Source organism: Arvicola amphibius, chromosome 5 (assembly GCF_903992535.2).
Source record: "Arvicola amphibius chromosome 5, mArvAmp1.2, whole genome shotgun sequence".
NCBI lineage: Eukaryota > Metazoa > Chordata > Mammalia > Rodentia > Cricetidae > Arvicola > Arvicola amphibius.
In genome coordinates, this window is record NC_052051.1 from 134037356 (window position 1) to 134053607 (window position 16252).

A 16252-nucleotide genomic window follows, 5' to 3' on the forward strand; every position below is an offset into this window, starting at 1 on the left:
ATAACCTAAAAATTCTTGATGATAGTGGCCCCTCTTACTCCAGCAAATATCCTAGTATCTATTTCAGAAGCCCTCGTCAGAGAAGTGCAGATGGTGAACACAGCTCCCAATGTCATCTCTGCTGTGCATGGGTGTTTGTGTGTCTGTGTCTAGATGCATATTAAAAAATACCCAGCCCTCTCCCATCTGCTCACCCAGAGTGCTCTCAAAATCAGACTTGTAATAAATGAACAGTTTGCAGAGAAGTGCTTCTGTGTTTGTCCAGAACGCCCTGCTCCCACACGGTGCCTCTTCCAGTGCTTTCTGCTGCCTGTGTCTGGTTTCTGTCCATTCTCTCAACTTGTAACTGTTGTCAGGATTCTCTGGCCTCTCCAGCATTCTCCACTTCCTTTTGAACTTTAGTCCACCGATCAAGTCGTATGATGAATCACGCTTGTTACTATATTGCATGTTGTGTCTCATGCCTTCTGCTGCTCTAACATCTCGGCTGGAGCGGTCATGTGGTTCACTGTTTTTCTGCTCTCTCTGATGGCTCCTTAATTAAGTGTGAGTTAATTCTTAGCTGTGGTGTTTATGAAACCTTTATGTCATACATCCTGTCTCTGCGGATTATGCATTATTAAAATGTAGTCCTATCAGTTATGATTTCTGATATATATATATATATATATTAGTACATCATCACCTGGTTCTCAGAAATAACTCATTCCTTTTTTTATTTATTATATTTTTAAAGTAAAGTTAGAAACCGTCAAACCTCATGAATAGTTAAGCTTTATCTACCTATAACTGCATATTCAAATAAACGAACAACTTTTGCTTCTTTTTATGTCTCTGAATTATATTCCCACGTAACTAGCTGCTCTCTGCATATCAAATTCTTATTCCTGTTCTAATGACTACAAAGTGTTTCTTTTTAAGTTACTGCTGAATTTTAAGGATAATTTTAGATGCAATTTACTTCATTCATGTTTTGAATAGATTATATACATTCTTACTCCCTAATATGTCCTATTGTTGGATCGCTGTTAGACATTATCAGTCGTCTCTATTGTCTTTCTGTGAAACCTCCTTTCCCTAGGTTCTATATGTAGAGCCTTGATCAAGGGCCTCATTACCGCTCCTGGGAGACTGATGAGCTGGCTCTTCATGCTCATCACCTTGCCAAGTGAGCACTTTTTAAAATACGTGTCACTTTGAATAAGGTGCTTTTAAACTCAGAATCCTTCAGTGTCTTGCGAAACAAAGCACAATCTATTTCTGCTTACTTTATCAAGAAAAGTTACCCCACTCCCCATAAAACCAAAATACTGTGGCATTCCCTAAACTGGCATTCCTAAACTGGCAACCTCCTTAGGTTGCATTCTTGTTTTGGAACGTTCTGATTTGGTCTGATTTGCAAAATCCCACCTGCCCTGGATTCTTTATACATTGACCACTCCTCAGTTTTCTGTAATCATCAAAACATCTTACTATCCTGCATTACTTAAAATGTAAAGTTCAAATTTCATCAGATGTATCTGAGGGCAAATCATATTTCCCACTAAGTGTAATGGCTTCCGGGAGCTCTTAATTTCCGAGGATGCCTTTGAGCACCTGAGTCCCATGACACTGAGTTAGCTACACCCTGACCCTCCTTGTGAATCACCTGCAAGCAATGGAATGGGCCATTCTGGGTGTGTAAACTGTCACGACGGCCCTGAAAAGTTAAGTGCTGTGATGTGGGATTGTCCTGGCATAGTGATGCTGGGAGTTTTCGCATGAGTCCGACCTGCCAGAAGAGCAGCTGTTCTATTTGAGGATGGTGGAGGCATGCTTATGTTCACTCCTAACCTACAGCTGCTGACTTCTGAACTGGGGCTGCAGAACAGCAGAACCATCTGAATCGCCTTTGGTGATATAAAAGCATTATCAATGAGACCCAGCAGTAAGACCCCCACCCCACAGGCCTTTTGTTTTCCCAGGACGGCCAAATGCACGTGGATAGGTGGTACATTTGGGGATCTGCCTTTGCCAGCAATGAGTGGCAGTTCAGAGAATGAAATTCAGGAGCAAAATAACTGGGCTCATGTTTCCTTCACTTGGTGTCTGGAAGAGCAGCAGCAGAAAGATTCACATCTTCTTCCTAGCACCCAGTGACCTGAGTGTATCCTTTATTCCTGCATCAAGGATCTAAATCAGAAATTTATTTTATTTTATTTTATTTTATTTTTTGCTTTTAGCATTTATCAGCACCCAATGTGGGGATGTAATGGTACACATACTGAAAACTTAATTAATTTAATAAAGGAAGTTATATTGGAATATTAAATTTATGAATGAGCTTTTAAAAGTTAACATAGTATTTTGATGCCTGGCTTATATATTATATGATACCATACAGTGTTTAAACTTTTCAATTCATAGTAAGTGGTAAAATTAAAGTGAGATTTTGACTTGACCTTTTTCATAAATAAAATAATAAAACCTTATTATTTTGTGAGAAAATAGTATTGAGCTTTCCACACACTTTCTACTCCATGCATGGTTAGGTTCCACTGCCAGCATCTCTTCCAGAGAGTGTATTTTTACAATAAGTCTAGACATTAACCTCCTGCCAATCAAAATCCATAGTTGAACTTAGAATTCACTCTTAGTATTGTTATCCTGTGAGTTTGACTAAATGTACAATGGCATATTTTAGTGTCTTACAAAGCTTTTCTCTTCCTTATAAACCCTCTGTGTACTCTTCTTCATCCTTTACTCCCCAGTCTGGAAACCTCTGATGATCTTTATTGTTTTGATGCCCCCATTTTCTAGCCTGTAGCTGTCTAGAGCATGGGCCCTGTGGAATCATAGCATGTATATCGCCTTTTCACATTGGTCTTTCTTTGTTTACTAATGTGCATTTCAGAGTTACCCATGTATTATGTCATTTCTTTTCTTTTATTGACAACACACTTTCCTAATTTTTGAGACAGAGTTTTATGAAGCCCAGAATGGTCTTAGATTTGCTATATAGGATGAAGATGACCTTGAACTCCAGCTTCTTCTTTTCCTCCTCCTCCTCCTCTTCCTCCTCCTTCTCCTCTTCCTCCTCCTCCTCCTCTTCCTCTCTCTCTCTCTCCCTCCCCCAACTAAGGACTGGCATGAGAGATGAGAGACACGAAACACAATGCCAGACTCTAGAGCACAATACATTTAGCATTTGATATGTCCCACTGCTAAGTCCTTGATTCTTATTTGCCCGGTGAAAAATATAATTTCTAAGTTCAGATAATTCTGCAAAGGGCTACTTCAGTCACCAATCATTTTGTGAATTTTTATGTGAATATAAATTTTCAACTAAAACAGGTTGTGGAGAACAGAGAAATCTCAGAGTGGATGAAGTCCTGAGTGAATGTGTATGTTGATATGAACTGGCCATGCCAAAGATCCCAGAGCCTCAGACTCATGGAGGAGTGGCAAAGCCTTCACTGGGATGAGGTTCAGAGGCATGACAAAGCCTTCATCAGGAGACCTGGTGCAAGTATTGACAGTGTGTGCAGAATATATCCACCTTAGCTTTCATCCCGCTGGATGGTTACAGCATTAAGAGGGCTTCACTACAAAGTCTACTCCTACCAAGATTAGCCAAACCTGCCGCCTGATCCAGTCGTTCACCATAAGCCCCACTTCCTTGTTTATCTGTATCTAATGACCCCACCTTGAAGTCCAGCTCTATGTGATCACCCTGCCTAAGTACAACAGTATATAATAAGCATGCTGAGATTCCACGATGCTGTGGTGTCTTGGCGCTTATATCACCAAATTCTAGCTTTCTTTCTGTGGTCTGTCTGTCTTCACTTCATTCCCTTCCACCCCAATCTGGTCTGTCCTTGGAACCATTTTAGATGCGGCAAAAGGGAAATGCTAAAGAGTGTGATTGCTGGATCCTATGACAAGAATGTGTTTACCTTCTCAAGAAAATCAGCAAATTATCTTTCATGTTTGTTGTGCCATTTTGTATTCCCACAATAAATTACAGGATTTTCCCTGTAGTGTGTGGGCATACATAGCAATGATATAGCTTGATATTGTGGTAAACAGTATTAGATGATGAAATATTTGTTTTAAATATATTATACATTGAGTTAAGAAGCTTGCCTCTATTTATTTATTTATTTATTTTAATCTTCTTTTATATAATATACCCCTACTGCAGCTTCCCCTCTCTCAATTCCTCCATGTTTCTCTCCTACCTCCCCTTGCCCCCAGGTCTATTATCTCCTTTTCACCCCAGGAAAGAACAGGCCTTCCAGAGATATTAAACGAACATTACACAGCAAGATACAATAAGACCAGGCACAAACCCTCACATCAAGGCTGGGTGAGGCAGCCCAGTAGGAGAAAAAAATATCCCAAGAGCAAGTGAAATAGTCAGAGACACCTGACTCACACTGTCAGGAGTCCCCACAAAATACCAAGCCAACAGCAGGAACATCTATGCCGAGAACCACAGGCCCATGCAGGCTCCATGGTTGCTGCTTTGGTGTCTGTGAGCTCCATGAGCCCTGCTTAGTTGATTCTGCGGGCCATGTTCTCAATCCCTCTGGTTTCCATAATTCCTTGCAGCGCACAAAGCCTGTCTGTGCTCTATGCACTACCATACAGTTCCCAAGCTTCGGGCAAGGAGATGGAGGTTGAAACGTACAAAGACATACACAAGACAGAGAGACAGAGACATGGACCTCTAGTCACTGGTAAGAAGCCCTTTATTCAATAGCACTATGGAGGCTTATATACCCAACAGTCAAGTGGGCCAACAGGTGAAAACCTTATCCTCTGATCCTCAAGGCCAATCAACACTTGCTTGTGAAGCAGAGCTGGTAAACAACTTTAACACAGCTTTCAGTAACTCAAATCAGAAGGAAAGTAAAGATTTCTAGCAGGGAAGAGCAGCTGGAGGCCAGGACTCCAAATGGTCCCAACAATTCCTCATTCCCTTTTTCCAAAGAGATCCAAAATTTTGAGGGAGGGACTGGATGGAGATCTCTAATTTAGGCTCTCTCTCTGCCTACTATTTGGCTGTTCCTATCTGCTCTCTATTGATGACAGGGCTAGGAAATGGTCTATGAGTCTAGGAGAACATCAGTAGGAATTATTTTATTTATTATTTAATTATATATATATTATTTAATTACATATATATCAGTTGTGTTTTGTTCTACTTTAGGACCCTGGGCTATCCTGTCTCTGGTTTCTGCTAATCCACACAATACTGGGGTGGGCTCTCTCTGTGGCCTGAATCTCAAATTAGACCACTCATTGTTTGGTCACTCAATGGTTTCTCTGCCACCATTGCCACAGCACATCTTTCAGGGTGGATGACAGATTGTAGGTCAAAGGATTGTGTTGTGGAATCTTCCTTAATACTGTGCGAAAATGCGTCATAATGATTGATCAATTGGCTATTATAAAGAGCTGAATGGCCATTATCTAGGCAAACTTAGGCTAGGTAAGATTTCTGGGGATAACGAGCTCTGGGAGGAAGAAAGGGAGTTGCCAGCCAGACATAGAGGAAGCAACATGGGCAGGTCAGAGTATAGGTAACTGAGCCACATAAAAGAATGTAGATTTAAAAATATGGATTAATTTAAATTGTAAGAACTAGTTAGGAGCAAGCCAAGCTTTCCTAATAATAAAAGGCTTTATGTTGTGATTTGGGGGCTAGAGATCTAAAAGCCTTCTACAGTTTTGTGACTGGGTTGGTGTCCAGTCTCATCACCAGAAGCCTTGCCTGGTTACAGAAGATAAGATAGAATCCCAAGTCTCCATTACTAGGGGTCTTTACTACGATCACCCGTGTAGATTTCAGGGAGATTCCACTCCACTAAGTTTCCACGTTGCCCACCAAATGTGCTCCAATTCCAGTCATCTTTCCCTGTACTCTCCGTCTATCCCCTGGCACTGATCCCCTCTATTCCCATCCCCACCCACCCACAGGCCACTTGCAAAATCTATTTCATTTCCTCTTCCCAAGGAGATCCACGCATCCCCTGCTAGAACCCTCCTTGTTACTTAGACTTTTGAGTCCCCTGTTCTTATGAATGTTGGATTTTTGTCAGTTTCTTCTCTAACTATTAATATGGCTCTGTAAGTTTTGTTTTTTATTTAGTTGTCTTAGATTAGCGCAATAGATCCCTGAATCTTTCTTGCATATCTAGGATAAATCCCACTTGGGTGTTCTTTTAGCACATTGTTCGTCTCTGTTTGCTAATATTTTGTCAAACACGTTAGTATCTTTGTTCATGAGAGGTAATGATCTGTAGTGGGCTTATCTTTTAATAAGATTTAGATGCTAAATATATTTTTATTTTCACCGATGGATTTAACACTTATTTTTAGGTTCTTTATTATGCATAATGTATTCAGGTTATAGAAATTCACTCTTCAGTAACCCCCCCATGTCTCACCGTACCTTGAAGACTTTTTCTAATGTGTAAGCAACCCGCCAATTAACTGTTCTAAAACTGTTGTCTTAGTTTCCTATATAATCTCAAAGTGTTTGCATATGTGGGAGAGATAAGGAATGCCTTTTGTTTCTCATGTGTTCAATCACATCTGAACAAATTCCTGAAATCATTTCATCCCTTTGGTGAAAATGGAATGATGTCTTAATAGCAATTATATATAATTTGATCAAAATTTTCATCGTGGACTATTTCCTTTTGGCCAGTGCTGAGCTACATTTAAATTCAAAGGTCATGAATAACTATTATATTTAACACACTTCCTTTCATTCTGTCTTATCAATATATATTAGTATATCATCAAGTTTGAATGGAAGAGACTGAAACATTCCATTTGAGAGTCTACATCAATTTAAATACAGAATCAAGTAAGTGTTCATAGCAATTCATACACCAATACAGTTAGAATAGATCAGAGCATATTGCTAATTTAATTTTCTATTTAAAGTATAATTACATCATTTCCCCATCTCTCTCTTATTGCACCCATGTCCTTCACACCCCTGCTTCCTCTGAAACTCACTGGACTTCTTTTAACCATTGTTTTTACATATACACATGTTTCCTGCATGTTTATGATTTTAGGGTACTGGATAGTCAGTTGGAGTGCTCATTTTCCTCATCTCTTCAGTTGTTAATTGCTTGTAGCTCTTTCTCTAAGCATCGAGTCCCTGTGAAATTTCCCTATATCTGGTGGAATGTCTACTTGTGATGCAATTGTTCACTCCTTATTGAGGCAGCCAAGCTTTTGAGATGATGGGTGCAGCTCTCATCACAGCAGAGTTTGTGGTCCTCCTGTTTGGCCCCCACTTCCATAACGTTCTGTGAGCATTAAGTGTAGGACTTGTGCTTTAGATGGCTCTACTGGGGCTGAGCACCCACAATCAATTGATCTCTGCATTTGACCAGTTGTGGCTTTATTTAACAGTCTCAATCTCCTGCAGAACCAAGTGTCTTGGATGAAAAGTGAGATAATATGCTTATCTGTGGGTAGAAGGATAAGTACTAAGAATGCAGTTAGGAATTATACTGATTTAGAAAAATGGTGAGCGTTTTGTGGATTTATGCATGTTGCTTCCGGTTAAGAAAAGGTATTAGGAAAACAATTATTTCATAAAAATAAATAGAATTTAAAAAACTCCCAATGTTCTTGGAAATTTCATTATTAGTTATTATTAATTATTATTAGTGTACTTTCACCAGAGTAGTTTCTAGACAGATTTAAATGTCTATATTCTTATAATTTATGTTTAAAAACTTAATTCACTAACATAACTCCATGTACAGCCAAAGAGAAAAAGTGCAAGTTATTTGGAATTGTGCCAATTTTTGTTATAAAACAGATATGTAAATCACTGTTAGTATTTACACCCAGGTTGTTGTAAGCCCATATTCTGTATTATCGTAGACTTATGACATTTGTCATAGGTGAAATTCTGTTGCCTGTACATGAGGGTGGTTGTCTGGGTGGCTTCTTTTTGTGTCCATATGTTGTTGCTTGGAAGAATCATAAGTTCAGCATAAACACTAGGAGGCTCATGGGGGTAAGGAGCAGACCTTTTTATTTTCATTGTTTAAATGGGTCTCAAAATTCCATGACTGATTTTAGTTGTCTTCCATTTAAAAATATTGATTTAAAAACTAATAACTTAAAGCACATTTATACGCACACCAAATAAATGCATAAATAAATACTAAATGGTTTGCCAAACATTATTTCCTTTGGGAGGTTTTACAGTGCATTGCTATCATCAAGCGGTCTTTTATTATAAATCCTAAGTAGCCAATGTAGACAAATGATCTGAAACCTCCTTCCCCCATTGAGGAAGACAGGTGGCAGGTATTAGGGGTCAATGTATTAGCCTTCTGTGCTTTCTGGGCAGACTTGGTGACCTTGCTACCACTAGCAATCTTCTTGTCCACAGCCTTGATGAGACCCATAGCAACTGTCTTCCTCATGTCACATGAAGCAAAATGACCCAGTGGAGGATAGTCAGAGAAACTACAGACACACATGGGTTTGCCTATAACCATATCAACAATGTCTGCATCACCAGGTTTCAAAAATTAGAGCCATCTCCCCAGCTTCTTACCAGAATGAAAATCAATTTGGTGTGTGTGTGTGTGTGTGTGTGTGTGTGTGTGTGTGTGTGCGTGCGTGTGTATATGGTTGTTTTGTTTTGCTGTGTTTTGTTCTGGGACAGGGCCTTGCTATATAGAGCTCTGGCTGTCCTGGAACTATGTAGACCAGGCTGACCTGAAACTCACAGAGATTGCCTGCCTTTTACCTACATGGTGCTGCAATTCAAGGCATATGTCATTGTGCTTAGCAATCTTTTTTCAAAGCTCAGCAAATCTGTAAGCTAGGCAAATGTGTGACAATCCAGTATAGGACCATAACCTTCACTAATTTTGCCTGGGTGGTTCAGGATAATCATCTGTGTGACCAAGCCAGCTGCTTCCATTGGTGGGTCATTTTTGCTGTTCCCAGAAATGTCACCACGTGTAACATCTTAGGCATCCACATTCTTTTGTTGAAGGTCATGTTGTCCTGGGCCTTCACTCAGTTCTGTTAACTCAGCACTTCACAGTACATTTCAGCAGATTTTACCTGACTTGTGACAGTGGCCGGTACAAAGGTAACCATCGTGCCTGGTTTGAAAACATCAGTCCCCTCCACTTGGCCCACAGGGACAGTGCTGGAACTATCAATTTTATAGACATCCTGGAGGGGCAGCTGCAAAGGTTTATCAGTTGGATCAATGGGTGATGGGATACAATTTAAAACTTTTAGCAGTTTGGTCTCACTAGGACTCCCATCATTACAGGTGACTTTCCATCCCTTGAGTCAAGGCATATTGGCACTTGTCCCCCGCCTATTGTCAAGATTCCAACCAGATGTTGGCACAAACACCAGTGTGTCAGGCTTGTAGCCAGTCTCCTTGATGTAAATGTTGACTTCCATAGCAATTGCCCCCTCTTTTATGCCTGTAGAGTAGCTTAGTTGAACCTGTTTTGCTGACACCAACCATTAGCTGTTTCACGCCCAATGTCTAAGCCAGAGTGTCATGCCCACAGGTCTGCCCATTCTTGGGGATACTAGCTTCAAGTTCACCAGCACCAGCCACAACTCTCAGGACAGCACAGTACTGAAATGTGCCTGGAATGGAGTTTTCCACATAACCTCTGTGTCCTAGAGCATCAGAGATAGTCACACAAAATTTTCTGGTCTCAAATTTCCACCAGGAGATGTAATAGTGATACCACACTCATGCTCAACTTTCAGTTTGTCCAAGACATTGGCACCCTTGAATGAGTCCTTTCCCATTTCAGCAGCCTCCTTTTCAAAGGTCTGTTTGCCAGGTCTGCACATAGATCGGATGACCAGTGGCAGTGCACTTGTCCAAATCTGCATTTCCACTGATGATAATGTTGATGTCTTTTCCTTTCCCATTTTACCTCTAAGTTAACAGTGGTTTTCACAACACTTGTGCTCTGATAGCAAACCCATTGAGATAAAGCAATGGAAGACTTTGCTGGGAAACATCTATAGAGCTGAAGATCAACAAGAGAAGAGAATGTATGTATACCCCTCATCCTGTCATGGTCTTACAGAGATATTTATCATGTCCAGGGTGCACAGTAGGGGAGCAGGAGCATATGCCTGAAGCTTAGCCTAGGGTTAGTTGTTGGCTGGGTAAATGCCTGTTTGAAAATGTCAGCAGCTCAGCCTATGCAGACCTTATAACTAATGGGATGTTTCAGTTCGCTCTATTGGGGAGAAGAACTCCGAGAAGCTGAGCCTAGGTGGTCCCTCCTCCCAGAATACTAGGAAGTCCCTATCAGTTAGCCTTCTCTCTGACAAGCAGAATACCACCAGTTACCCTTGGAGAGACCTATGACTCATACTATGAAAAAAAGCATTTATTTACAGAAAATTAAACCCTAATGAGAAATGAAATCTAAACAAACATAAACGTTTATCAGTAGCTGGAATATGGTATACTCATTGCCTTTGTTGAATCACATGTACAATTTCTGTACTTTCTGCTATGCTTCCAAATGGCTCTCTTGATGTTTTCATTTGTTTGTTTGTTTCTTTCATAGAGACTGGTCCTGTTTGCTTTTTAAAAACTTTTATGTCCAGTGCTTAACCTTGGGGTTGCTTTGCTTTGAACATGGATGCTATCAGGGCTTCTCAGATGACATTTCCACTCAAAATGTTCCGTCTGTGCTGTCCTTGAACAACTGCCTATCAGACATGTCAATGGTTATACACTGTGTGTGTGTGCTTTGTTTAAATGTTGAGTGTGTGGTTGTTGCTAATTAGACTGTGAAGACTTGGTGGGATATCCATGGCAGCTTAGGTTCTTGTTATCAAAACCACAATGCAGTGTGTGTGGGAGAAGCATTATCCAGTCAATGAGATTTTCATGTGGTGCAATGCATTGCATTTATGGGACTTGTTGTAGTAAGGATTAATCAACCTCTATGTCTCTTGTTGACAGACACGTGGCTTTCAAAGAAATGGTAGTTAGAGTTTCGTATGTGTTTTGTCATGGCCAGAGCATGCTCAATCTTGATTCTCATAGACTAAAGCTAAACAGTGAAGTAACAAGGTTGTATGCTCCTCAGTCATGCTCGGTTACCTTTTCTAAGCTCCAGGCCCTCCAAGGCACAGCCGTAGCTAAGGAGGAATTGGTGCTAAGGACTTTGGGCTACTGACCTTTCCTTCATCTGGGCTCTTATGCCTAGGAAACAAGGCTAGGTTCAGTTAAAAAAAATGAATTATAGCAGTATTTAAATAAGAGGGAAGCAGAACAGGACAGTGACCTGAGTGGATAAAAGCAGCCTGCTCTTTTCTAATCAATTTTAGACCCTAGAGTCTAATTTTATCTGAATTTTCATTAGTGAACAAAATGAATGCTGAAAGCTTACATTTGGGTTTCAGGACTTCAGAAACACACAAAATTGGTGTGTACTCCCCATATTTTTGGAGAATAATCACCTTTTGAGATAGCATTAATCATTTTTTAAATCTTATCACTTAGAAATGACCAAGACATTCAATTTTAGATATTAACTTATTTAAAGAGTAAGTTCATGGGGGGGTAGCCCTATTTGTTTTCCAAAGTCACTTATTTGAAATCTCTGTCTGGAATACACTCTGGAATATCTAGAAACATTCATCAATTGGCTTCTTTTCAGAATTTATGTGACTTCTAAGATAACCAGAACAGTGGTTGAGGTCAAACACAAGGTCTTCCAACATCTTATGGTCTTAAAACTGTAACTTGCAATGAAGTGTTACTTGAACTGCTTTGATTATTATCCATAGAGTTTGTAAGTTTACCCAAATTATAATTTCCAAGCAGCTAAAATGCAGAAGAGACGTTCTCTTGTGCTCTGGGTACTTCCATACCACACTTAAAATGAAGGTGATAATTTCCTTAGCCACATAACATGAAGGTACTTATTGAGTGGCAAATGATGAATAATGCCACATCTTCTATTAAATATGCTTATTTTTACAATATTTGAGAATTTTAATATCTACATTTCAGTGATATAGTATTATTTACTTTGAAATGTACAAATACTTTGCAATAGAAATGTGAATTTGAATGTTTTCATTAATAATAAATGAATAGTTTTAAAAGTAAATCTCTAACATGTCTTGTTATTTGACTTTTGTACTATTTTTATTCATTAATAATATTTGTTTGAATAGGGAGAGAAAATGAGGCAAAAATAGGAGGTTTGGTTAGCATAGGAATGAGAAGGAGAACTCTGGGTCCATGTCCCTCTGATTCTCAAGCCTTAGAATGCCTGCATTATAGAGATCAAGTTGAACATTCATTATTAGACACAAGACCAAAATGATCTATCGCACCTAGAATCTCAGATTGCCTCGTTCAGCGGGTGTATCTATTTAAGGCTTCTGAGATACAGGTTAAGAGGGAGGTGCTGATGGAGAGAGGATGATCACCACAGAGAGCATGGCGCAAGTGATGCTCTTGAGCATCCAAGGATGACTGTGTCTTTCAGGAGACTGCTTTAGTCATCCAGCCAAGTGGGAGATGAGAGCTAGGATCAGGATGGTAGTCTTGGGAGTGTAAAGAAACTCCAAAAGCTAGACACACGAAGGCTCTGCTTGATACTCATTTGGGGAGGTGCTTTGGGAGTCTAAGGATATTTGGCACTTTGTCTGTTTGTGTGTTTGTATCCATGCTGTGCAGGTACAGAGTGCTCAGCGAGTGCGGCACGCTGCCTGTTTCTGACATTCTGGAGATAACCAGCTGCATGATGATTATCCCCCTGCTGTTTCCCCATCGCTAAACTTAGGTCCCCTAACAAGCTAGTCTTTCCACTGCCCCAGGCTTTCTCCAGTCATCAATGTTCCTCCTGCTTTTCCTGTAGCTCTTTAATAGTCTGTGCCTCTCGAAGCAGGAACTTTTATATCCCGATGGTGGTGGCGACTAATGAAAGACAAGTAGCTTGCCTGAGATATTTTCTACACTGCTTTCTCTAATAAGAAACTTTGACAGACTTTAACAACCTTTTTGCTTGTATAATATCTTACCTTGTATTTATTCTCTATGAACACAATTTACACTTGTTTTTTGTTGTTGTTTGTTTCTGTTGTTGTTTTTTTGGTGTTTCATTTGGAGAAGTTGAATGTCAACAGGCTGAGATAAAATGCTTCAGATAGTCTATGAGATGTCTTTTGTTGTAGATGTAGAGTTTTGTACACATAGCATTAAAACATAATTAAATACAGAATGTTGTCCTGGGCGGGGGGTAGCTCAGTGTATTAAGCCCTTACTACACAATCATGGGAACTCAAATTTGAGTACACAGACTGCATGTGAAGCCCTGAATAGTAGTACATGCCTGTAATCCCAGCAAAGATGGAAATCCTTAGAAACTCTTGGTCTAGCTAAGGTGGGATATGTAGAATTAAAAAAGAGACCCCAGTCTCAAATAAAGTGGATGGTGGGCGTAAACACCCAACTCTCCTCCATATGAGATCCGTGGCACCCATCTCCACGTACACCTATCAATACAAATACAACCCAACTTATTCACATAAAGATAAAAAAGGAAAGCCTTTAAAGAAAGTGTCTTGAAGGTGTGCAGCCGTAGTCAATTGGGTTTAACACCAGAACTGAAGGAAATCAAAACTGTCTGTTTCTGTTTGGTTTAGGAGATCCCTGGGAGAGAAGAAACCCAAATCAAACTCTCTGGAAACCCCTTGACCACAGAGACTTTTCTTGGGAACAAGAGGCAGAAGGACACATCCTTCCTTTGTGTTACCTGCTGTTTCCTGTTGGGTGGCCAGGGCTCCCAAATGCATTGCCACTGAGGCAGTCTTAAGAGTTTGTGCTGTCAGTGAGGAGTACCTTTAAGTCCTTCTGTTTTTCCAACAGACAACATTCCAGTCCAACTATTTCCTTTTTAACCTCAAGATTATGATTACATAGTTTTATGTGCCCAAACACAATCGTATTCATATAAGAGAGGTATAGTACACCCTTATTTACCAAAGAAATGTCTGCCTGTCCTTATTTTATGTCTTGTTTTTTTTTAACAAGCAATCTTGACTACTATTATTCACCTTAGAAAACACCCTTACATTTCCAATGATTTAGCAGACTTAACAGTGACTGGGGAAAAGTTCCCTTCCCGCACTGTGCTCCTCAGTCTCCCTGAGCTTAGCATGTACTGCTATGGCTTGGTGCCTTTAAACGCTGTCATGTTGAAGAGTTTTGTCAGGATTATGGGTCAAACATATTTCTTGGACTTCGACTCTTCATCAGATGGTCTGACACCCTAACTGGCCAGCATTCTGGATATTGTGATCCCATCACCTCTGTGTCTGTCGCCCCACAAGTCATCCCTCATCTTTCGTTCAAGTTTTTATTCCCTTCTCTTTAGATCCCTGCATTTCCATCTAATCTTGTGTCCTGTCGATATCCATATCCCCATCTTTATATATCACATAGAAGAGTTTTTTTAATATACTGTAGTCACATTTAAATTAATATTTTACACCTGTTGCAAATGGTTCTGACAATTACTCTTATAATGGAAATACTATCAAACATTATCATATATTCCAAAACAACTCATTCTTTTTTTAGCACTTCTCCTCATCCTTTGTCTCTACAATTGACCGCACCAACTGCTCCACCCATTCAGCTCAGATACCTAAATGATTTTCCTTTGCCTCTCTCATTCTCCCCTCCTCACGGCTCATTGGATTGATCTGCTCTCTTTACTGTTTCAATCCTGTCACCTCTCTGCCTGTCTCCCCACTTGTTATCCCTCATCTTTGGTTCAAGATTTTCTTGTTTATAGGATACTCCATGTAAAACTCTATGCAAAACTAATCATGGAATTATTAACTTGTCAAGAGCTTTTGTGGGTTTCCTTTGAAGCCTTGCGCCATCTGTTTGCACAATGCCTAGTGTATTTGCAGTTCTGAAGTCACTGGCCCTACAAGGAACCTTGGTACTCTTCTCAAAACTCTCTGGGTTAGCAGTTATGCCATTTGAGTAGGAAAAACAGATACTTTAGATATGTACTAAAAACACACAAGGGATTAGAGATGGTGATTCTTTCCACTTAAAGTAATGGGCAGTAAAATTAAATTAGCACTCTGCCAAAGAGCATTAGAACATTCTGTTTCTATGAGTTATTGACATTAGCAGTGTGATGTGTATATTTTCCCTATATTGTTATTTTACAGAAATTCTTATTAAAACACAAATTTGGCAAACCTATTTCTCTGAATATTATTATTAGTGCCTTGTTCACGCACCTCCTTCTGATGAAAGTCCCAGCTCTGTGCTTGGAGCGAGCCTTCAGTAGCCCCTTGTGATGTTTTGTGCTGCTTTTCTGACCTTCTGCCTTCAGGATCAGGTATATCGGAACCAACCAAGATGCATATTTATAATGTGACAATCTGAGATTTCTCCTTGTGTAAAATTATTGACATACAAACATGTGATGCTGACTTAAAGTCCCCAGAATCCACATAAAATATGGATAGGTAGCAACAGTATCTACAATCTAGCACTTCTACAGGGAGATGATGGGCAAGCACAGAAGAATCCCTGAAAGCTTGTGAGCCAGCTATCCTGGCATATACAGAAGACAAACAGAAGAGGTCTTATCTTAAGACATGTTGAAGATACCCCTGGCTTCTACACATACATGCTGTAGCATGTGTACACCCCACCCCACCCCCACACGCGTACACCTCTCTCTCTCTCTCTCTTTCTCTCTCTCTCTCTCTCTCTCTCTCTCTCTCTCTCTCTCTCTCTCAAACACACACACACAATAAAATAGAATCTGGATTCTTATGGGGGTGGGCAGGGTTTTTTCAGTATTGTTTGTTATTTGGGCAGAGATTTGGATTCACGTTTAAGAGCCAAACATGACATCGCATCAGTGCTGGCTCGCCTGTTTGGCGAAGTTCTTCTGTTATTACTGGGGATCAGTTTCCATTTTACTGTGCTCTATTCTGTCTGGTAAGATATGCTCCAAAACTTGCTCATATTTTTACTTTTATACCTTTAGCAACTCCTCTTCATCTCATAGTGTTTCTGGTCATTTGCATGGTTTTCTTTTCATCTCTGCTGTAGGTACTCAGAGACAGACAGACAGAGAGAGAAGAGAGAGAGAGAGAGAGAGAGAGAGAGAGAGAGAGAGAGAGAGAGAGAGAGAGAGAGAGAGAGAGAGAGAGAGATTTACAC

General features: G+C 40.0%; 1 protein-coding gene and 1 pseudogene across 1 annotated transcript in view; one reads left to right on the forward strand and one right to left on the reverse strand.

Moving 5' to 3' along the window:
* Chsy3 (chondroitin sulfate synthase 3) overlaps window positions 1-16252 on the forward strand; it is a 220363-nt gene that overhangs the window by 62149 nt on the left and 141962 nt on the right. The gene's annotated exons all lie outside the window — the stretch shown is intronic.
* Window positions 64-12824, reverse strand: LOC119814293 (annotated as a pseudogene).